Source organism: Silene latifolia, chromosome Y, assembly GCF_048544455.1.
Source record: "Silene latifolia isolate original U9 population chromosome Y, ASM4854445v1, whole genome shotgun sequence".
Classification (NCBI taxonomy): Eukaryota; Viridiplantae; Streptophyta; class Magnoliopsida; order Caryophyllales; family Caryophyllaceae; genus Silene; species Silene latifolia.
Genome location: NC_133538.1, coordinates 334,157,226 through 334,181,896, shown reverse-complemented (window position 1 = coordinate 334,181,896; position 24,671 = coordinate 334,157,226). Strand labels below are relative to the sequence as shown.

Here is a 24,671-nt window from a genome sequence, read left to right as displayed (position 1 = left end):
CGTTCCATCTAGCATATTTTCAGAGCCAAAGGAGTAACTCTTGGTTTGCGTTCCGAGCAATTTTCTTCATGAATGCCTTCCTTGCTTTTCCTCCTTGCTTTAAACCTTATAACCCTTCTATATAATCTTTATTCTTACGTCATTGGTCATCATTCTTGCCTCCTCTTCATACTAGTCCATCTAATATCATGAATAAGCTTCCAAATATGCACGAAAGATGGGAATTTCCGCCTTATTATCTCCTTTTCTACAAAACATATGAAATGTGATAGAAAAGCAAATAGGAAGGTTTTGACGGATAAAATGGCCATAGAATGTTATAATAGTATGCAAAATAGGCTCAATTAGGGGACTAAATGTGCGCAAATAATGGTCACATCAAATATCCCCAAACCGAACCTTTACTCGTCCCGAGTAAAGAGGTGACTAAAACTAGACCTTTATTTAAACTAACCTAATAACATAACCGATATGAGACAATTAGCGGGTCTCACTCCGCCCCTTCAACTCACAACAAGACAACCATGAGGTAGGATGCATTCTTGCAAGGCAAGGTGGGTCTTGCCAAAATGGCGATACATCCAAACATTAAAGCACACAAAACAAGTAATGGATGCATCTACAAAAGAATAGCCACTTTCCTCATCTAAGTGGCGGAAATTATCTACAAGGGAAGCAATTCAGGGGTACACACTCCTTCATAGATACAATTTGTTCAAACTACTATGCCTAGATGGATACCAATAAATCACCTCCAAAATGTGTCAAGCTAGGGTACCTTTGCCCTCAATCGTTAAATGCTTTTGTCAAGAGTAGACTCCCTATGGTGTTAGAAACACTGGAGGATCGCGGAATTCCCCTTCTTGCCTAGACAAGAAGAAGGGTCGTCCCCTCTCTACCATGCACAAAAATGGATACGGTGGATAAAGGGATCGATAGAATTTGAGTTTCATTTTGGGAGTTTGCTTTTGTTTTTTTGTTTTCCCCTCAATTTCTTGTGGCATATAACATTTGAGAACACTTTCTTTGCCATTTCTTTTGATTTTTGGCTTTTCAATACTTGACAACTTTCAACTTTTTGCATTTTCTTTTTGAACATTTTCAAAGTCACTCCATATGTAGTGAGGGTGGCTTATATTTGAAGCATAGGAGTTCTATTTTTGCTCCTCTTTTCATTTGATGCAATTTGCAAACTTTCTTTCACTTTTCATTTCATTGAACTCAAATTGATTTCTTTTTGTGCCCATTCCCTTTGATGACAAAAATGTGGTAGAACATGGATGATGGTCGTATGCATGGTTTCAAGGGTTACCTTGGAATAAACGGTAGCCAAGGAGTTATCACACCACAAGGTACTCTTGACTAGGCCTTAATCCATGGGTCAAAGGATACTAGCATGACACATCCTAGGGTGTTTTACAAGTATTCTAACAAGCAAAGTCTTAAGAAGAAAAAGCATCTACTAGGGCCTATATACACTTGTCAAGCTTCCTAAGTAGACGGTTTCGCAAATTTTTTATAACATGCAACTACATGCCATGATGCAACTAGCATATAAACATCCTAATGCAAATGATTCTACCAACTAATATGCCATATAAACTAAATTCAAGTCCTAAGTTCGCATTGTTTTTACCGCATCAATCAAAATAAAGCCACATAGTCATTAACATAAAGAGGAAAAAAGGAGATTGGAAAGATCATACCATGCGGTCTTCAATATCCTCATGTCTCGGATGTGGCGTAGTCAATCAATGTGAAAAAGGATGAACAAACACAATATATACAAAACAATATATACAAGTCTACATTACAAAGGAAATGAACTTGTTTTTGGATTTTTCAATTTTTCAAATTTGTATGGTTTTTGTTTTTATGAAATTAAAAGACATATTTTTGTGATTTTTCGAAATTTTTCAATTTTTATGCATTTTTGGAATATAAATTCCCATCCCCCACTTTATTTTGGACATTGTCCTCAATGTACATGTAGGAGTAGGAAAAAGGAAATACATGTTTTTGGTTTTTTGATTTTATGGAAATTAAGTACAAATGCAATGATATGATATGAATGAATGCATGCTCTAACTAAGTGCAATTCTATATGACATATATAACAAATGAATGCAATCTAAACTATACTATATGATGCATGATTTCTAGTAAATTATGGTCACCTATGATCAAACCTCCCCAAACCGATTTAAACACTATTTCTAGTGTAGAAATGAATAGGTTTGGCCATTAGTGACAATGCATGAATTCTAGTCTACATGCAATTATCTATATGAATTATATTACAATGCAACTATACTATGAACTAACTAATGTAAATGCAATATAAAATATAATACAAATGCAAGCTAAATGTATATGTATATAACTAAATGCAAGTGGAAATGTAATGCAAAGTGAAAGGAAAGGGTATCTTACAAATGGTGGTTTGAGGGAGGACTCCACCAAACTCATTCCTTATTGCTATTATTATTGATGTTGTCCATGTTGCTTAATGCTCTCAACAACCGGTCAAAGGCTTTTGAATGGGCTTCATGTAAGCATAAATAGGAGATTGGTGATGTCAAAACGTAGTTTACCCATCTTGGCTTGGAATAGAACCTTCCAAACACTCTCCCATTTGTTTTGCCCTTGGCACTTGACTTCTTCCAATGCTTCAAACCAACAAGCACATGATTCTTGTCAATACAATGTATGAAGTATTGCCCATATTCATCCGGAGGCTTCCACTCTTTACCATCTCTTTCAAATTCTATGATGATAGAGCATTGATTCATCAATCCTTCAATAGTAGAAGGAGAGTTCTCATTTCTTTGATGAGGGGATAGTTGAAGGATAAGATGTGGAGGAGTCTACTTCTCACTATTGAGGTCATTCATGCTTTCATTTTCTTCACTTTCTTCTTGACCCTCCTTAGAACTTGAACCATTTCCAAAGAAAAGAGCTTCAATTTCTTCCAAACTATGATCAAAGATGCCAACATCATAGTTTTCCTCTTGGCCTCTCAATTCTCCAAAGATAGTAAGTTCAAATTCATCAACCTCTTCTTTCCAAGTTTTACCTTCACTCCCATAAGTGCCAAGGGAGCACACTTCCTCTACATGGGTCATAGAGGGAAATTGTGGTGGGAGGTCTTCCTCATCATCATCATCATAGGTATCCCAAATTGGAGAAGCAAGGCTAGTGTGTGAGCTAGATTCATTAGACAATTTAGACAAAGTGCTTGTCTCATAATTGGCCTTCAACTCACATTCATCATTGCTCTCCACCCCAACTTCATCATGCTTCAATTCATCATCCACTCTTGGTCCATAATTAATCAAGCACTCCCCTTCCTCAAAAGTAACATCTTCATATTCACATCTATCATGAATGTTTGTAAAGTTGGGTACAAGTTGGAATATGGGGTGTTCAATACTTATGAATTTAGGAGGTGGTGGGGGATTCACAAGAGTAGCTTCATAATGCCATCCAAATTCTTCTTCACCCTCATTATTTTCCCCTTCTTCTTCATTTAGCATTTGGGTGGCTTCCATTTGGGCAATTTGATTTGCCAACTTCTCACCATTAGTAACAATGTTTTTGAGAACATTGTCCCTAGATTGGCTCTCTTCTAGCATTTTCATGAAGAGATTTTGTTGGCATCTTAACATTTGGAGAACCACACTTTGCATGTCAAGATTATGCTCATTCTCTTGTTGTGGGTACATGGGAATTTGGTGGTATGGGTGTTCATTATAGGATGACATTTGGCATTGATTGTAAAGTGGGTTTTGGGAGGGTGGTTGTTGTGGATGTTGGATGTGGGGGCTTTGGTAAGAAAAGTGGGGGTAGTGGTTAGGACTTTCATTGTATGAGTTGTAAGGTAGGTTTGTTTCAACTTGCGCCAAAAACTCCCCATACCCATGGTAGTCATACTCAAAAGATTCACCACATACTCCATGTGCCAAGCCTTCGGTCATCATCATAACTAGGACAAAGATATAACTACAAACAAGGAAACTACAAGAAAACGGTAAAAACAATCCTTGAGGAACAAGTTCCTCAAGGTTAAAGCAAAATCAAAATAGACAAACAAGTAAGAACTTAATCACATAGCACCATCCCCGGCAACGGCGCCATTTTGATGTGAACGATGTCGTCACTCATCCAATCAAACACATTTATAATACTCAACATACAACTAGCTAGTGGTAAGTCGAGGTCGATCCATGGGACGGTGGTTACTCAAATTATTCAATCTAATTATGGTTATGCTTGGGGTTGTCACAATTATAATGGGTTGATGATTCTAATCTAATAAAGGCAATAAACAAGCAACAAAAGGAAAGATGTAAACAATTGATTAAAAAGCACTAGGATATCATGGGGTCATAGGGGAATCATGGGAATTGATCATACAAACATGTTTACAAAGTTGCAAGCAATTAATGTTGTGGAGAAACCGAGTTGGTTTATGTCTTACGGTTCATAGGAAGAGTTGGGTCCCGGAGCCGAATCGATTAGATTGTACAACACCTACAAGTCGACTTACTTTCCTCCTATTCAACTTCTATGCATGGTCTAACAAGACTCGAGTTGGTTTATATCTTACAAGTCAAGTTGAGTAGATAAGAGATGGTTGTAAATGCAAGGATTCAAAGGCTTGGCATTTCATCAAACATAACATGTGCATAAAGTTGACATCACAACAAGCAAGCAATTTAATCATGTGAACATATTAGATTAAGCATGAATCAATCCCCATGTTTGTTTCCCTTAATTACCCACTAATCCTAGCTAAGAGACTACTCACTCATTATCAAGTTTAACATGCTAACAAGGTTGTCAATCATATTAACAAGGTAAAACATGATGAACAAGTAAGAAAGATTAACAATAATTAAAACAAGGATTAAGAGAGTTATACCTATGGAGATTCCAAAATAATAATGCAAAGAATAATAGAAGAAATTGATGATTGATGGAAGATTGTCAATCTCCCAATAATAACCCAATAATCTTCAATTACCCAATAATGAACTTGAATAATAAACTTGAACAATAATTAAAGAGAGATTAATGTGTAATTTGTGGAAAGATTAAAGAGTAATCTATTCTAATCTACTCCTAATCTAATCTAAAGAAGGATTTTCCACACTAAAAACTTCATGCCAAGGATTATTACAAATGGGGTATTTATAGTGGAAATTAGGTGGATGCATTTAGGGTTAACTAAGGCTAATTTAGTAATTACACTTTTGAGTTTAGAGCAGGGAGGAGCCGGTATTTTTCGAAGGAAGGGCGTCTTTCTTGAAAGCTTGAAAAACGAATTTGCGCTGGACTGGAATCCGGGCGGATTGGTGTCGGGACGGGCGGATTGTAGCAAGGGAATCCGAGCGGATTTGGAGCAAGACGCTCGGATTGTAGCAAGGGAGGAATTCGAGCGGATTTGGAGCAATCCGAGCGGATTTGGGACAATCCGAGCGTCTTCAGCGCGGGACGCGCGGATTCCTGTACAACTTCTTTTTTTGAGTTCGGATTGTAAAACGGACGTCATTTTCTCATCCGGACTCCTATTGGAGTGATTCAAAAGCCTAGATCGCTTGTTTTTTCGACGCCGTTCCATCTAGAATATTTTCAGAGCCAAAAGAGCAACTCTTGGTTTGCGTTCCGAGCAATTTTCTTCATGAATGGCTTCGTTGCTTTTCCTCCTTGCTTTAAACCTTATGACCCTTCTATATAATCTTTATTCTTACGTCATTGGTCATCATTCTTGCCTCCTCTTCATACTAGTCCATCTAATATCATCAATAAGCTTCCAAATATGCACGAAAGACGGGAATTTCCGCCTTATTATCTCCTTTTCTACAAAACATATGAAATGTGATAGAAAAGCAAATAGGAAGGTTTTGACGGATAAAATGGCCATAGAATGTTATAATAGTATGCAAAATAGGCTCAATTAGGGGACTAAATGTGCGCAAATAATGGTCACATCAATTAGTTACCAGAGTTCTTGAGATGTGATTATAAGCTACGATGGGTTAGATGTTTTGGGTAGTTGTCTCTTGATTCGGAGAACGTCACCGTTTATGCTTTAGGTTTCAAGAGTATAACAAAATAACCTTGGGATGATAGAATGTGCAAAAGAACTTTTGTACTTAGATTTTTGGTTGAGGGTTTTACCATTTTGAGAAACTCATAGTTGACACTAACTAGATATGAGTATAACCTTGTTAGTAGCTCTGATCTTGTTTTGTGAAGGTCGTTGTGGATGTTTAATAATTGGGAATTGTTGAATCACAAGTGTAGTGAAGTACTTTGTTTTATGGATTAGCTTAGGATGAAGTAACATAAGTATTTTGAGGAAATCCTTGGGAGTGATGTGGTTATGAATTTTGTTGTTAAGAAGTTTTTGGAACCGCTTAGGTTGATGTTGAGTTTGAGATTTGAGTACCTGACGTTTCCTTGTTGTCTAATTCCCTTTCTTCTTTGACCATAAGCGTCACCGTTCATACCTCTCTTCCTCTCTTCATCATGCTCCTCCTTTAAGTTTGATACTCGTAACCTGTGAAAATCTATCTTTGACATCCTTGTTGACTTGACTTCGATTCTTATCCCTAGGAAGTTCATCATAGCTCTTTTGTTGGTTAAGTTTGGATCCTCTTAGCGTACCTTGTATTTATGATGTCTAAGTTACTTTTCTTTACGTACGATTTCTAAGCTCTTCAAGCTACCATTTTTGGTTCTTTGTTAAAAATTTATATTACTCTTACAAAACGTTACCTATTTTAAGGGTTTAAAAATGAAAACTCGATTTAGTTCCCTAGTTGTTCTTCAAGTATAGACTCCTTTATCATAATCTTTGATTGCTAAACTCGAGATTACTTTTAATTTTGCTTAATTTCTAACTTTGATTTATTTACGACTCTTTGTCAAAGTTTGATGTTATAATTTCAAGGACTTGACTCCTTTTTGAGCTTAAAAATGAAGCTTTTATTTTTATTTCGGCTTTTGCAAAAGAAAATTTGAGTGGATTATCATTTTCAATTGGTTTTAACGTTGATAGGATGTTAGAACTCGTTATTAGAGACGTTTAATAACTTGTTCTACACTTGTCGGCAAATGATTTTGTTTTAAACTTGTCTTTGAATTGGAAAGTTAACGCTCTTGTGTGCACGAGAAGAGCAATTTCGTTTCATGAAGGAGACTTGTACCTTTGGGAAGACTCTTCATAAATATTTTTGAAAGTATTTTGATTTTGGATTTCTGCAAATAATTTTATATTTGACCTAGTCTTCGATTAGGAATGCGATGTTCTTGAATGCGCAACGAGAACACTTATGTTCCTTTGATGAGAATCGGGTTCTGTTGGAAAATTCTACCTAAAACATTTGAAGGACTTTTAATTCTCACAAAGAGTAACCTCTTAATGTTTTAGTTACCAATTTCAAAAGTCCAGTTTTACCTTTATAACCTTTTATTTTCTACTTTCAAGTTTCGAGGACGAAACTTTTTAAAAGATGGGGTGATTGTAACACCCGCGAATTTCTCATTTTGACATTTAAAATTTATTTAACCGTTTAATCACTTTATTTTATATTTTTAAATTATTTAATTTAATTAATCTCCTTTTGAACATAAATTTTCTAAAAGTTACATTTTCACAAGCTTGTTTATATAAAATCAATATTTTTGTTGGATAATATTAATAGCGACAATAATAATAATAAAGCTCTGTCTTAAATTATAGTAGGTTTAAGGCGAATTTCCGTCTAGCAATAGACCGTCACATTTTCATATGTGAGACTATTTTTAATCTCGACCAATCAAAGGTTGAGAACACTCATACCTCCCTCTTACACTCTACATTTACATAACCCTTTATTATTATTATTATTATTATTATTATTATTATTATTATTATTATTGTTATTATTATTGTTATTATTATTGTTGTTATTATTGTTGTTATTATTGTTGTTATTATTGTTGTTATTATTGTTGTTATTATTATTATTATTATTATTATTATTATTATTATTATTATTATTATTATTATTATTATTATTATTACTATTATTACTATTACTATTATTACTATTATTACTATTACTATTATTATTACTATTACTATTATTATTACTATTACTATTACTATTATTACTATTACTATTATTACTATTACTATTATTACTATTACTATTATTACTATTATTATTATTACTATTATTATTGTTGTTATTATTGTTGTTGTTATTATTGTTGTTGTTATTATTGTTGTTGTTATTATTGTTCTTATTATTGTTCTTATTATTATTATTATTATTCTTATTATTATTATTATTATTATTATTATTATTATTATTATTATTATTATTATTATTATTATTATTCTTATTATTATTCTTATTATTATTATTCTTATTATTATTCTTATTATTCTTATTATTCTTATTATTCTTATTCTTATTATTATTATTCTTATTATTATTATTATTAGTATTATTATTAGTATTATTATTATTATTATTATTATTATGATTGGAGTTGGAGAATGGTTGTACAGATGTTTGCCTTGGTTGTTTCTCAGCAATTAGCTTATATTGATTATTCAGTGAACTGACCCCGTTGTGTTTTATAAAACTTAGGTGATCCATTCGGGGATGGTGAGCAGATTGTGACAGGTGATGATTACATTTAGCTGTGGGGACGAGGATGGGATGTCATCACTTTAAGTCTAGCTTCCGCTGTCACGAGTCTAGATACTTTGTTTTGATGTATTGAGATTTATATACTTTTACTTTACTTTTTAGTTAGACGATGTATTCACTAAACTTTATACGTTAATAATTGTTCTTGAATGGTTTATTTTGATATACTTACCTCGGGCAACCGAGATGGTAGCATATTCGTATGCTAGGGTGGTCCTTTCTAAGACACCTTGGTACATGGGGGTGCTACAACGGTGGTCTCCGTCATCGTCATTTTTAATTTGGAATTTCGAAGAGAGGTAACGACTTTTACTGCCGTTGTTCGGAGTTTGTAGAAATAGCGAATGTGAAAAAGCCATTTGCTGTTTGTTTGGGATGATAACGGTTTTTAATTTCGTCATCTTGTGATTTGAAATTTGTGAGATATAGTGAATTTGGACTTCACCACTCTGTTTTTGTTCGAAAAGGACGGTTTTTAATTCCGTCGTTTGAATTTGTTGGGAAATGACGAATTTTGAATCTCGCTATTTCGTTTGTTTTGGTTTTGTTTTTCATTTTTTTTGGAAGGTGACGGTTTTTGATTTCGTCATCTTGTGATTTGAAATTTGTGGGGAAGTACCGAGTTTTGAATTTTGCTATTTCAATTTTTCTTTAAGGTGACAGTTTTTAATTCTGGCGCTTGAAATTTGTGAAAATAGCGAATTTGAATTTCACTATTTTGTATTTTGTCTTAAAATGATGGTATTTAATTATGTCATTTGAGTTTTGTGAAAATAGCGAATTTGAATTTCACTATTTTGTATTTTGTTTGGAAATGACGGTTTTTAATTCCGTCGTTTGGATTTTGTTAAAATAGCGAGTTTGAATTTCGCTATTTGTATTTTGTTTGAAAATAACAGTTTTTTATTCCGTCGTTTGAGTTTTGTGAAAATAGCGAAATTTAGTTTCGCTATTTTGTATTTTGTTTGAAAATGAAGGTTTTTAATTCCGTCGTTTGAATTTTGTGAAAATAGCGAATTTGAATTTCGCTATTTTGTATTTTGTTTGAAAATGACGTTTTTTAATTCCATCGTTTGGATTTTGTGAAAATAGCGAATTTTTGTGGAAATTGGGCTAAAGCCCAAAATTTCGCTGGACAAGCTGAGAGTACCTCAAAGAGGCGCGAGCAGTTTTGCGATACAAGGGGCTTCCCCTTTTTTCTGTAAAAAGACGCGAGGAAGGCTGGCTTCTCATTAACTTCATCTTCTCTATCAAAACACCTGACATCAACCAAAAATCGCCATTTTTGATCTCTTTCCTTGCTTACTTTTGTGCTACAAACATCATGTCATCTCAAGGTATGTAAATCCTCTTGAATTCATTTGAATTTGTTTGTCTTTTTGTTGATTGAATTAGGGCGAAACCCTAACCCCATTGAAATCAATTTGGGCGTTTTTTCTTGTCCCATTTACGAGTGAAATTGATGATTGCATTAGGTTAGAAACCTGTTTAGAAGTATAGGGTGCTTTTAGTTTGCATTTTGGCCCCCATTTAGGCTCCCTGGGAGCAAATAACGTGAGTAGACAAAAGATCGTCTTATTTCACAATGTTGTGTTCGTTTGCTTGAGTTGTGCGACCCACTAGGTTGCATTGTAGTCGGGGAAGGCCGTCTTTGTCATGTTGGACTTTTGTTGGGCGTTCATGGACAAAATTTTGAATTTTACCTTTGTCAGACGGTCTTATGCTGATGAAATAAGCGTCTGTTTGGACTCAAACTGAGCCGTTTTGTTTTGAAATTGACTTTAACGGTAGTTTAGGTCACTTTGAGACGTGATCAAATCACGTTATTTTGTTATGGTCGTAATTTAAATTTTAACCTGTTTGTGCCCAAATTGGCGTAAAATTGCCTTAAAAAATAGAAAAAGCCCAGTCGTGTTGGGAGTTTCTGTTGCATATTTTGATGGACTTTGTGTGGGCCCGAGGTGTTGGGCTGTTCTCGTATTTTGTCGTTGTTTTGACTCGTCTCTTGCTTGAAAAGTAGGGCGAGTCGTTTTTTGTGCGTTTTTTTGTGAAATGTTTTGCTAGATGGGTTTAGGCGGGTTTGCCCTTGCTTTTGTTTTGCATTTGCAGGTGATTTTTTTTTTTTTTTTTTTTTTTTTGGGATTTTGTCCATTTTGTGCTGTCGTAATGCAGAATTTTCGGCTGACGTTATTTTGTTTTGCCCTGATTCAGGTGAGTGTTCTAGGGCTTCTAGGCCCACTGGGTCCATAGATTTTTTTTCGGATCTGGACGGGTTAGTACTCTGGAGATTGCGCCCCAGGTAGTGGTGGAGGACGCTTCTAAGGAGGTGCCCATTGCTGAGGCTACTATAGCCGAGGGAGCCGTAGGGGCTCGGGAGGAGTCCGTTGTCGGGACTGCTGGAGCTGGGGGAGCCACAGAGGCTCGGGAGGAGTCCGTTATTGGGACTCCTGGAGCTGGGGGAGCCACAAAGGCTCGGGAAGAGCCCGTTGTTGGGGTTGTTGGTGTCGGGAGGACTCTGACAGGGTCCGAGGCTGGCACCTCTGGGAGGAGGGTTACCACTAGAAGGGGTCGTCGGGTCTCTAGACAGAGGCTCGAGAAGGTTGTGTGGGTTGTCGATAAGGGTCCTCATCGTACCGTGCAGCATCGCGTGCGAAGAGGAGGAGAGTAGAGACGGAGGAGGACGACGCCTTTGTCAGTAGTTGGGAGGCTAGGCGGGTTCAGGCTTTTCGAGAGCTGAACCTACGAGCGACGCCTGCTTTGGCTGAGGGTTTTGACGGTAGCCAGCTGCTGTTGTGGCTTGACACCCACATTTCCTACCGTTCACAAGATGGTCTGGTGAGTTTGCTGGTTTGTTGAGCTTTTGTTGTTTTTGTTATTTCAGACCTGAATAGGCGTTCTGACTTTATTTGATTCCCAATTTAAGGAGATTGCTACCACGAGGACTTTCTAAGGCTTCTCCACTTGCATGGGTTTCTACAATGTTCTCCAGTCGGTTCGAGGGCGTTGATGGAGAGGTCGGCTATGGGGCCGTTGGTTGCTGCCTAGCGCGAGATTCACTGGGCTTCGATTAGATCGAACCTGCGTTTGATTCGTGCCATGTTGGACCGCTACTGGGACACGACGTCGTCGTTCCACATGGAGTTTGGGGAGGTCAGCATCACTTTGGAGAACTTCCCCATGATATCGGGCCTTCCTTGTGGCGAGACACCGGTTCAATTTTCGGAGACGCAGGAGAGATTGTTTTCTGCCGTGATCACGGGCTTGATTGGCGATGTTTTGCCCGCGCCGACCGACATCACTCCTTTCTTAATGGCGAACTCCTACGTGAGGGACCACTTGAAGGTGAGGGTGACTGGTTTTGTTACGGAGCCGTTGGCGAGTCCGGAGGCTGAGGCTGACGCGCAGTAGGCGCTGTTGTAGTTGTGGTATTTCTTGGGTACCACCTACTTTGGCGATAAGGGTGAGCGCTTGTCGACCAAGGTACTTCCTTTTCTTGTCGACCTAGACGCCTTGGGTCGGTATGACTGGGTGACGCCGGCTCTAGCCCGGTTAACCCATGCACGCTGCCGTTCGTCCGGAGACGATGGAGGACGGGAGTTCTCCCGCTTTGGTTGGTCCCGGCCTCATCATGGAGGTACGAGAGTTTTTTGTTGGTTTTTGATTTTTGATTGATGATTTTTTTTGAGTTTTGGCAATTTAGAAAATGGCTGATTTTTTGTTGTTGTGTTTTGTGTTACAGACTTGGTTGTTTGCTTAATTTCTGCCTTTGCTCCCGAAGACGGTTGGTGACGTGCCTTTGGTTTACCCGGCTGTGAAGGGTTGGACGGTGGCTCGAAAGAAGTCCACCAAGTCTACTTACGAGAACTGCAGGCGTCGGGTGAACGCCCTTCGTCTTGGTGACTTAAGTCTCTTTTTCTTATCTCTTTTGTTTTGTAAAAAGGTAGAGATAGGATGACTAGGTAGCTTAGAAAGCCCCCAGTTAGTTGACTACTATTGCCATGCGTGCAGTTTGTTGGGTGGCCTTGGGAACACTACATTATAGGCTTGTCGTGTACCTATGCAAAGATCAATTCCCTAAACACAAATAAATGTAGTAATAAGGGTCGAACCACAAAGAAACGGGAATTACGTCGTGAATTGCTATGGGTGGATTTTTATCAAGGTCGACTTCGATTTTTTGTTTGGTTTGTTTGTTTGCTGATTAATAGAAATTATGATCTAAATTATATGATAAAAAGGAGTCTAAAGGGTTCGGGCCACACATGCAAGGGTAAACATATGATCATGATAAATTCGCTACTAATAACATTGTCAATTGCTTAGGTTTAGAGACACCCACCTTACGGTATTAGTGTCAACCATAGACTGGGTCGTCGGGAAACTCTCGTCGATGACTAGGTCGTCCTACTATACATGCTTAGTCTAATTCAATTCCGTGCCTCTCGACTTATAGAACGAATAAACAAACTTAATCAATTGAATAAGGCCTTAAACATAGATTAAACATTATGGCCCAAGCATGTGATAGAAGCAATATGAACAATATTATTATTAACCTATTATATCATGTTATATACTTGATTTTTGCATGGCTTTCCTAGCCTTTAGACTAAGAAATTTAGCTACTCATACTAAAATGTAAATTGCAAACTAAATTGTAAGAAATGTTAAACATGGTTATATGATTTATATATATTAGATGATATAACATGTGTAAGGAACAATGCTAATGTAAAATGAAATACTTGATTATAAACTATGGGGTAACTAAAATAGTAATGTAAAATTGCAAACTTAGAATTAGAAATACCTTAAGGGAAGAGAACTTATATGGAAGAATAAATAACAATAACCAAATGCTTGAATATCAAATGCTTGAACAATAACTTGAAGTACAAAATGTGAAAGTAAATGCTTGATCTCTTGCAAGACATGGAATAAAATATGCACTTTGAATGAACCTTTAAGCTCTTGCATGATCTTTTGACTTATGGACTATCACGGGGCACTCAAACTCTTTTATATGTGAAAGTACAATTTTGTGAATGAACACTCAACTATCCTCAACTTATAACAATGTGCCCGCAATCTAATATGGTAAATATGTCAAAACTAGCAAGCAAAGACAATCAAATGTAAGCATGATGAAGAAGCTAAATGGGTAGGATGAAGGCAAATAAACATGGGTAAGAAGGGGGAACAAATGAATTATGGTAATGTGGAGCTAAGTCAAGCTAGCAACTACCAAATTGTAAAGGTGCTCAATCCCAATTCCAACCCAATTTTGCAATTCAAACCATGAGAAAATCCTCCAAAATATATGGATAATGCTTGAGAATTTCTCACATCTTTTCTTCTTCTCTTTTTTTCTTTCTTTTCAATGCATACTTCTTTTTTTTCATGCTTTTTCTCATTCATTCATTTTCTTTGTTCATTTTTATCCCTTTTTTTTCATTCTCATTTTTTCAACTTTTTCCGTTTTTTTTCTTCGTTTTCTCATTCATTTTCATGAGCATTAAGAACAAGCTCGCATGATATTCAAACATTAAAACAAATCCCAATTAAGCACCCAAACAAGACCAAACAAGCTACTAGCTCAACAAGGTAGGCAAGTTATAATGTAGCTAGGGAAAAATTGTTTGTGAAGGGGTCAAGAAGGCAATTATATTCATGTGAATGGCTCCAAAATGCTATAACAAGTGAATGCATGCTTACCAAGAGATGACAAGAGAACCATACTTGTGCGTTTTGATGAAACGCACATTATAAGGAACCACCTACACTCACCTAAGAGAGACCGGATATGGATGCATCGGTCAAAAGGAGGTTCTACCTTACCATTTTGTAGCTTGCCACAAGTCAAGATCAAGCCTATTCGGTTCATTCTCCATCTCCCACCTACTATGTCAAGACATCCCCATGTAGCTAATATCCCATCATTAAAGAATAAATCATTAGTAACAAGCCAATATTAAGATAAGCAAAGAGGAAAGTAGGCTAAAAGCAACCACGAAGCAAAAATTTCTCTCAAAAATTTTTAGATTTTCTACACTAAATGCAAATTTTCTACACTACATGCAAACTACACTATATGCAAATGCAATCTCCCCCCAAGCTAAACATCACATTGTCCTCAATGTGCCAACTAATCAAATCACCCAATCAATCCAAAAAAATGGCTCAAAGCACAAAACAAGAAGGATTAGAGGTTATGTTTAATGGGTTGCAAAATCTAAACTAAAATGCAAAGCAATGAAAAACTTACTCGACTTGCTAGCCTCCCCCAAGCTAGCATGAACTCGGGGGATGGATATGTTTCCTTGTGATCTTTAGTGAAGAAATGCGAAGAAACGAGAGAGAAAGGAGGAAATGAGTACTGTCGGGTATGCTTGAATGATACAAAGAAATCTATCTCTTTTTTTTTTACCCTTATAAAGCAAAGGCCAGGAAGTCACAGAACCACGACCCCGATCGGGGCTGACAACCCCAATCGGGGTTGACCTCCTCTTCGGGTTTTGACTCTTTTCCGCATTTGATTTTAATTCCTTCTCGTTTCTCGAAAACCACGTCCCCGAACGGGGATCTTACATGGGGCTGCGTGCTAGATTCTCTTCCAATTCTTCTTCCTTTATTTTCACCTAAAAATCACAAAAAGAAACATCGTCAAGTCGATTATTTTATTTCTAAACTACGAAAAACAATAAATTGCAGAAAATTAAAAACAAAAACAAATAAAAGCAATAAAAAGCTTGGGTTGCCTCCCAAGAAGCGCTGGTTTAACGTCCCGCACGACGTAAGAAGCTAATGATTCAAGTTTTGTTCTTGAGCTTTCCACCAACCAAGCTCCATGTCATAGCTCCTTTAGCATTCCGCAACCATTTGAACTTTTTCAAATAAAATTTCCCTTTCTTCTTTTTGGCTCTTAGCAATAGTGCCCTTAACATCGTCAACTTCAAAGCAAACAACACCCATATCGTCCTCCAACAGATCCATCAGTAAGGATTCAAGCGTAGTAGAGGCATAAGAAGAGTCCACAGTGCTAAATAAATAACAAGACTCTTGTAACATTGGGCTTCTAATGGTGTTGTTTTTGCTAAAGGAGACCCGGTCATCACCCACTTCCAACGTCAACCTCCCATTTTTCACATCAATTAGCGCACTCGCAGTGCGTAAAAATAGCCTACCTAATATAATTGGGGTTTGTGAGTCCTCGGCCATATCAAGTATGAGGAAGTCAACGAGTATGAAAAACTTGCCAACTTTGACGGGTACATCTTCTAAGACACCTAAAGGTCGCTTTAAAGAACAGTCTACCATTTGCAATGTGATACTTGTGCATTTTAAAGAACCCATGTTAAGTTTTTCACAAAGGGAATAGGGCATGACACTCACACTAGCACCAAGGTCGCAAATGGCCTTATCAATGGTATATGTGCCTATAGTGCAAGGAATAGAATAGCTACCGGGGTCCTTAAGTTTCGGAGGAGACTTATTTTGTAAGAGTGCACTACACTCTTCGGTGAAAGCAATGGTCTGAACCTCATTGAAGGATCGCTTCTTTGAGGGAATTTCTTTCATAAACTTTGCATAAGAAGGGACTTGGGTAAGCAATTCCATAAATGGGATGGTGACTTGCAAATTCTTACAAACTTCCAAAAATTTAGCAAACTTACCTTCCTCCTTGTGCTTTGCTAGACGATGGGGAAATGGTACTTGAACAACTTCATTTGAAGGAGCATCCTCCACATCTTTCTCATTCTCATTGTCATTGGGAACACTTACCTTCCTTAAAACGACATCACTCTCCTTAGCATTGGGAGAGACTTCTTCAACAACCACCTCATTGCTTTCTTTGGGCATAGGGGACTCAACGTTCTTGGCATCAAGCTTGCTCTTCCTCTTTAGCATCAACAACCGATGGGGAAATGGTACACGGTCCCTAAAAAGAGGCTCTTCACTAGCCTTCTTTTTGTCATCTCCCCCAAGCTTGGCTTTCTTAACAACCACCTCTTCATCCAAAGTCATGGATGGCCCATCATAATTTGTACCACTTCTCAAGGAGATAGAATTGACGGTCTCGTGTGGTGGGTTACCTTGAGGAGGTAGTTGACCGTTCTTCCTTTGATAATTAGAAGTGTCTAATTGAGCCACTTGTTGTTCCAACATCTTGACCGCGGTACTATGAGCTTGATCATTCTTTTGAATTTGAGCCAATAGTTCCCTTTGCATTTGGACTATCATGCCCTCTAGCTTACCACCTCCTTGATTGTTTTGTTGGACATTTTGTGGTGGATTTTGTTGGTAATTGTTTTGTGGGGGCCTTTGTTGATTTTTATACCCCGGTGGAGGGATATACTTTTGTTGTTGAGGGACATAAGCATTTTGTTGTGGTGGCGGTTGAGGGTTGAGCACATTGTTGCTAGTGTAAGACAAGTTCGGATGAAATTTTGTATTCGGGTTATAAGTATTGGAAAATGTACCCGGTGGATATGAACTTTGTCTAAAAGCTTGAAAAGCATTTACCTCTTCAATAGGAGCTCGGCAATGAGCGGCATAATGACCTGCACCTCCGCAAACATCACAAACAACGATTTGGCTTGTTGAAGACTCGGTATTGAGTTGTTGAATTGAATCTTTAGCATCTCTTTCCGCCAATTGTTGTTGGAGTAAGGCAATTTGAGCTAGAAAAACGGAGTTGTTGGAAGATTCTTCTTTACCTTTGGGTGGCACAAATCGGGAATTGACATATTGGGCATCATGTACCGCCATAGATTCGATCGTGGCATGACCAAGGTCGGTGTCAATTTGATCAAACCGCCCATTGTTGGAAGAATCAAGAATCCTTCGAGACTCGGCATAACATCCATTGTAGAATTTTATTGCTATAAACAAATCATCTAGCCCATGATGTGGGCATTGCCTTTGAAGCTCTTTGTACCTCTCCCAAACCTCATATAAGCTCTCAAGAGCTTGTTGACGGAATCCGGTGACTTGGCTCCTCAAAGTTTGAGTTTTCTCCGGTGGAAAAAACTTTTGATAAAAAGCAAGAGCCCAATTCTCCCAATTGGTGATTCCCATGGCGGTGCGGTCAAGGCTATTGATCCAAAGCTTGGCCTTGTCCTTCAAAGAGAAAGGGAAAATTATTTCCCTTATTTGGGCTTGAGTGACGCCCGTTTGATGTATCATGGAGCAATAATCACAAAAGTTTTGCACATGCAAATTTGGATCCTCCAAAGGACTTCCCCCAAATTGCTTCCTCTCCACAAGGCTAATGAAAGCCGGTTTTATCTCGAAGTCCGGCGCGGTGATTTGAGTGGTTGTGATTCCGGCCGGAAGCATGGCCGCGGTGGGCTTTAAGTGATCGGAAAGTTTCACCATCTTTTTGGTAGTAGATGGTGATGGTGGTGGCGGAGATGATGAACTTGAAACCTCCTCCTCTTCAAGGGCTTCTAGATCGTCTAAGTAAGACTTTCTAGCACTTTCGGCTTGTACGGGAGTGGAGGCCTCTTTCACTTCCTTCCAAAAACGTCGTCTCCTCCTAAAGGGTCTCTCGGGATCAGAATCCAGTGAAATCAATTCTCCCTTGCGTGAGGACCTGGGCATACGACAACAATTTATAGAGAAGTGATAAGTAACGGTCTTAAGGAACAAGTGTTCCCAAAGACAAAGGAAAACAAGATAAAAATCGACAATTCAAAATGCAATAAAACCGTTTCCTCGGCAACGGCGCCAAAATTTGATAGGCTTGTCGTATACCTATGCAAAGATAAATTCCCTAAACACAAATAAATGTAGTAATAGGGGTCGAACCACACGGAAACGGGAATTACGTCATGAATTGCTATGGGTGGATTTTTATCAAGGTCGACTTAAATTTTTGGTTTGGTTTGTTTGTTTGATGATTTATAGAAATTATGATATAAATTATATGATTAAAAGGGAGTCAAAAGGGTTCGGGCCACACATGCAAGGGTAAACATATGATCATGATAAATTCGGTACTAATAACATTGTCAATTGCTTAGGTTTAGAGACACCCACCTTACGGTATTAGTGTCAACCATAGACTGGGTCGTCGAGAAACTCTCGTCCATGACTAGGTCGTCCTACTATACATGCTTAGTCTAATTCAATTCCGTGCCTCTCGACTTATAGAACGAATGAACAAACTTAATCAATTGAATAAGGCCTTAAACAAAGATTAGACATTGTGGCACAAGCATGTGATAGAAGCAATATGAACAATATTATTATTAACCTATTTTATCATGTTATATACTTGATTTTTGCATGGCTTCCCTAGCCTTTAGACTAGAAAATTTAGCTACTCATACTAAAATGTAAATTAAAAACTAAATTGTAAGAAATGTTAAACATGGTTATATAATTTATATAAATTAGATGATATAACATGTGAAAGGAACAAGGTTAATGTAAAATGAAATACTTGATTATAAACTATGGGGTAACTAAAATAGTAATGTAAAATTGAAAACTTAGAATTAGAAATACCTTAAGGGAAGAGAACTTGTATGGAAGAATAAATAACAATAACCAAATGCTTGAATATCAAATGCTTAAACAATAACTTGAAGTACAAAATGTTGAAAATTATCTAATGGAATGCTTAACAATTTGTAAACTAAAATGAGAAAACTAATGAGAGAAGTTATAATGCTTGGGGCTATTGTAAGTAAACTTGGACGTAAAAATGTGATTCTTAAAGCTTTGGAATACCTCTCCTATTTATAGGAGAGGAAGGGGAAACGTAAACAATCAAGAGGGATGCAACCCCGATCGGGGTTGGGTGGCCCTGATCAGGGTCGTGTGTTTCCGGGTATTTTCCACTTAATTCCCAACTTAATTGTCGAGGAATCCTAAGAACGTCATTAATGACCCTTAATGCACCCGGGTAAATGCTTCATCTATCATCTTTAGAGCTCCCAAAAAGTTTCCTAAGAATGTTGGAATCTTATGTTTTTCCACCTTGACTTAGACTTGAACATTGGGCTTTGACTTTGATTGTTGGCAACATTTACATAACACATATTGATGCATCAATTTCTCCATGCAAAACCCATTCCAATGCTCCATAATTAGTCCAACACTTGGTCTTGTTTAGCTTAGTTAACTTAGTGTACAAAATGATAGGAAAAAGCCTCTAAATGCTTAGATTCCTACAAAAATGTGTTAAGACGAGCAAATACACTAGAACAACAAATATTAGCTTATGACACTATGATAAGTGCTAAATAACAAATAAAATGGAGCTAATATAGGGGATGGAAGTATATAAAATATGCACTTATCACTACACGGGTGTGCCGGCCTTTGTCAGGGAGCGCTTGCGGCCATATAGTTGCCAACGCTTGTACCTAGAGACGGCGATTGGTACTGCCGTTTAGTATCAAAAATAAAATTTATAAACCTATTTACTACTAACAAAAGTTAGCGGTAAGCAGGGTCGATCCGCAGGGAGACATTATGAGATTCATCTGTTTATATTTAGTCTAAAGGGGAAGGGGGGTTTTGATTTTAATAATAACTAACTAAATGCGAATGAAATAAAAGCTATAACTAAAGCAATTAAAGAAAAAGGTGTAGACAATAATAAAAAGGAAGCTAAGACGATTGGTTCACTGCAGCTACGACGGCGGTATCTTAAGTAAGTCTGATATAATCATGTAAGAAGGGCAAATAAGTAGTCCTCTCAGTCCAACTTAACAAGTAGTATCTTTCGATCTAGCTACGGGTCCCTAAGTATCACTAATACTAGCTCTCGCCCTGAAAAATGATTCCTAATGCCTAAATTTTACCTATCTTTCGATCTTAGTATAATTTAGTCGTTCAATTGGTTGTCTATTGCCCTCTCCTATCTCTCGATCTATTGGATCGGTCAATTCCTAACCATTTAACAAATATCCTCTCGGTCATTCATTAAATATTACAATTAAAACAATTGAACATTGCTGATTCTTACGTGATACAGTCGATCGACCATCTAAGCCAGTCGATCGACCAATAGGCTCAGTCGATCGACTATTGACATCAGTCAATCGACCAAGACCCGAATCAGGTCTACCTATTCTACGTCGTCTACGCTGCAGATCCCCTCACATCTTACCAAGACCCGAATCAGGTCTACCTATTCTATGATAAAAGAAAGCATGATTGTAACGATTGAACAATAAAATTGAAATAATGAAAACTAGGGCTTTGGAATCTAACTACTAATTCTAAATTACTGCAAGAATTGAAGTAAACTGTAAATAAGAATAGAAATTACCAAAATAGAAAGGGCAGGAAGAATCCGATTGCAAGAACTTTTATCGCGAATTAAACTAAATTGAATTAATTTGAATTAATTTGAACTAATGTAAAACTAGATCTAAAACTATCCTAATGTCCTCTCTCTGATGCGAGAGACCTCTCCTAAAACTGATGAATGATGTTACGTTTTATAGAGAAGTCACGTAACTTATTCCTAAACCTAATTACAAGTGGGCTTCGGAATTCCAATCTTTTAATTGCACGTCAGTCTCGTGGTGCGGTCGATCGACCACTGGGACCAGTCGATCGACCAAAGGTGTTGTACAGTAATGCATTCTGACGAATTCTACAGCGTGCATCGATCTTAAAACAGCTGCCATTTCTTTGTTATTTGGTCAAATCAGGTGTTCTACGCGGAGTTAGAAAGATAAGAGGATAAGCTTTCACCTCCAATTGGAATCACTCGATTATCCGATTTAGAACTCGAGATATAGCCATTTTAAGCAGTCTGCAGTAATGTGAAGCGATTCCTTGCTTGTTTAAGCTTTTCAATTTGTACACAACCATGCTTTTGCTATCTCTAAACCTTGAAACGCATCCTAAACTTAAAGTCCGAGTCAAATCTTCATGTCCTTCCTAATCTTAGCTCTCGGGGTCAATATTTGGTCCATTATCTACTCATTTCCGCAATAATCTGCAATATTACATAAAAACACGAGAGTAGACAGAAACAGGGAATATAGTAGTGTAAACTACATAATAAGGCTCTGAAATGCGTGTAAAATAGGGTGTAAAATATCATATTATAGTCACACATCAGCGATCGACCCGGTTTGGTACCTTGGCGAGCGTTTAGCTCGTCAGTGCTTTAGTGAGACCTTCGTGGTGTCGGTCGATCCGCCTAGGGTGTTGATCCAGGAGTCGACATCCGACGAGGTTAAGGAGCACCTTCATGGTCGCGGAGGTGAGGAGCTGTTGTTGCAGGGGGCCCAGCTACGATGGCTTTCATTTGTCGATGCTCGCTTGGTTCCCAATTGAGGTATGTTTTCCTCTATTCTTTGCTCATTGCCACTTTTGCTTTTTGGTGGAAGGTTTTGTTACCTTCGACATGGTTTCCCGCTGTAGGGTGTTGACAACCTCATGAGGACTCAGCCCCCAGCTTTCACGGCACAAACCACCTTCCAGGAGCCGAGTGGTGAGGAGTTACAATTGCGTCTGCTAGAGCCTGCGGTTCCTGAGGTGACCGACGTGGGCATGGAGTGGAGGTTAACGTTTTTGAGGGTGAGCTTCTAGTTTGAGTTCTCCTTATTGTTTGTATTTTGCCTCGTGTCTTGTTTGTTTTGCTGAAAGGTTTTTGTTTTGTTGTGTAGGTGTCGACCGTTAGTCATCAGGCTGTGTGGCAGATGGCTAACCGGTGGAGAGCACTTGCTGGTGACCTGGCTGCGAGGGAGTCTCGTCTTGTGCAGATGTCTTTTGTTGGCTTCTTTTGCATTTTTTTTGTGTTGCATATCACGTTTAGATCTTACTGACCTATACTGTGCTTTTCAGAGTGCTGCGGATCCGGCGGAGCTTGCTCGAGTCCGTGCTGAGTTGGACATGGTGAGTTTGACGATCCAGGCGCAGAAGCTGGGACTCACCACCCGGGATCATGAGTTGAAGCGTCGTGAGGACGGGTTGTGGAGCAGGAGACGTTAGAGAGTTCTCCTGAGAGTACGCTTCAGCAGGAGGTGGTGTCTGGTTTGCCCGCGACTCGTAGGGAGGCCGAGGCTGGGCCAACGGGGGGCGCTGAGTAGTTGTAGTTGTTTGTCCTGTTTTGCACTTTGGCTTGTATATGTGTATATTTTGCTTGTGGCGGTTTGTATATATGTATTTTTTGTTTGTAGCTTGTTTGTGTTTGGCTTTTTTTGTGTGTTATGTTTTGGAGAAGCACGGTCAACGGCTAATTCCCCATTTGCTTCGGAATTATTTCCTGCATCGTTAGTAAAGAAATAGGCAACAGGTATCCCATACGCATACACGTGAACACGCAAAAGCATTTGATGAAAACAAGAATAATCAAGTTGACTCAAAGTTAAAATTGAAATTGAAAAGAAATTTTGAAAATTCCGCAACAAGTCGTAACGTTTGGATCTTCAAACACTAATTGTTTTGAAATTTCGAGAAATTAATTCGTGTTTGAACTAAATTGCATCGAATTTTGTCGAAATTGATTTGTGACTCGAAAATTAAAACCCAAACCATCATGGATGAATTTCAAAAAAGATTTTTGTGAGTTAATTTTGATTTTTTGCGAGATCAAAACTCGGATTTGCGAGGGTTTGAATTTTAAGAAAAAATGACGCCGTGTTATAAATTTTGGGTTTTGTGGAAATGTGTAAATGCGAAAAAAAATTCAGAAATTCCTACTGACATGGAAATGATCCGTCGCGTATCGGGGTGACTAGCCCTCCCCACTTAAAAAAAGAAGAGAAAACCCGTATGTTTAAAGCTGCGTCATGGAAACCGTGTCAGATTTTGTAAAACGTGAAATCGAGGAAATGTGACTATGAGAAAATATAAAAACTTCCGGATACGCCTGAAGAGGCGCGAGCCGTAAGGCAAGAAAAACAATGTGTCAGGAAGAAGCACTACTTAACAGGGACAAGTCAAGGTGCAGATTGTTAGAATCAGCCCAAAGAGGCGCGAGCCCCTGGGAGATGCAAGGGAGCTTCCCCTTTTTTCGGAAAAAAGGCGCTGATTGTTTTATATAAATAGGGACGTTTGTGCTTCATTGTTTCATCATCTAAAGCATGAAAAACATCTCTACGAAAACCTTTCTTCTTCTTTCACAAAAAAATCATCGATGCTTTCAAAAATAGGTTGCGACATTGGTGTCAGGATTTATCGCCTCCCGAGAAGTATCAACTCGTTGTAATGGGAGTTCGTCAATTGTTGGTCTTTCGTCAAGTTAAGGTGCAATCCTCGTTCCTTGAAGCATGCTCTCGGTTTTGGGATTCGAAACATCATGTTTTCGCTTTCCCGAAAGGTGTAATTTGCCCTCTTGCCGAAGAAGTGGGTGCCATTGGAGGGTGGCCGGGTTGTACTCCGGTGCTTCCTCCGACTCGGTTGTGTTACAAAGACAAGTTTTGATCCATGTTGGGCTTGTCGACGACCCAAGTGAACTTCCTCCTTGGTCCCCATGGTGTGGATATGTTGGGTCTAATCAATATCTTCTCAAATCGGTTGGATGTTAATGTCTCGGAGGTGGCTAGGAGAAGGGCTCTTGCCTTTTGCCTAGTACATGCGTACCTCCTTGTTTATGCCTTGAAGAAGGAGGGGTCATGATGGTATGGTAGCATGACCCTTGTGCATGTTGTTGACCAAATGGAGCACGGTTGCGATCCGCCGTGGTTGGTGCTTGGCGAGATCATCCAAGCTTTGTACAAGAAGGGCTCTTGTGGAAAAGCTCATTCATTTGGATCTACAAGGATCCTCCAAGTGTGGCTCATGTAGAGGCTAATGTTGAGCATCCGGTTGATACTTCTTCTTACTACTTCCGTCATCTTACTACGAGCAAGAAGTTGTATTCGGATAGTTTTGCGTCCACCGAGGCCTATTGGGCTTCGAAAGTGGTGGAGGAAGGTGGTCCTCATATCCGTTGGGTAGTGCCGTGGTGGCACTTGAGGTCCTTGACGAGTTGCCCGCTCCGGT

The 24,671-nt window shown here is 38.4% G+C and overlaps 1 non-coding gene across 1 annotated transcript; it reads left to right on the top strand.

Annotated features, from left to right (window-relative positions):
• Positions 1–17,610: 17,610 nt before the first annotated feature.
• Positions 17,611–17,717, top strand: LOC141635421 (small nucleolar RNA R71). The gene has a single exon (XR_012540113.1). It is a non-coding gene; the product is annotated as a small nucleolar RNA R71 (small nucleolar RNA).
• Positions 17,718–24,671: the final 6,954 nt, after the last annotated feature.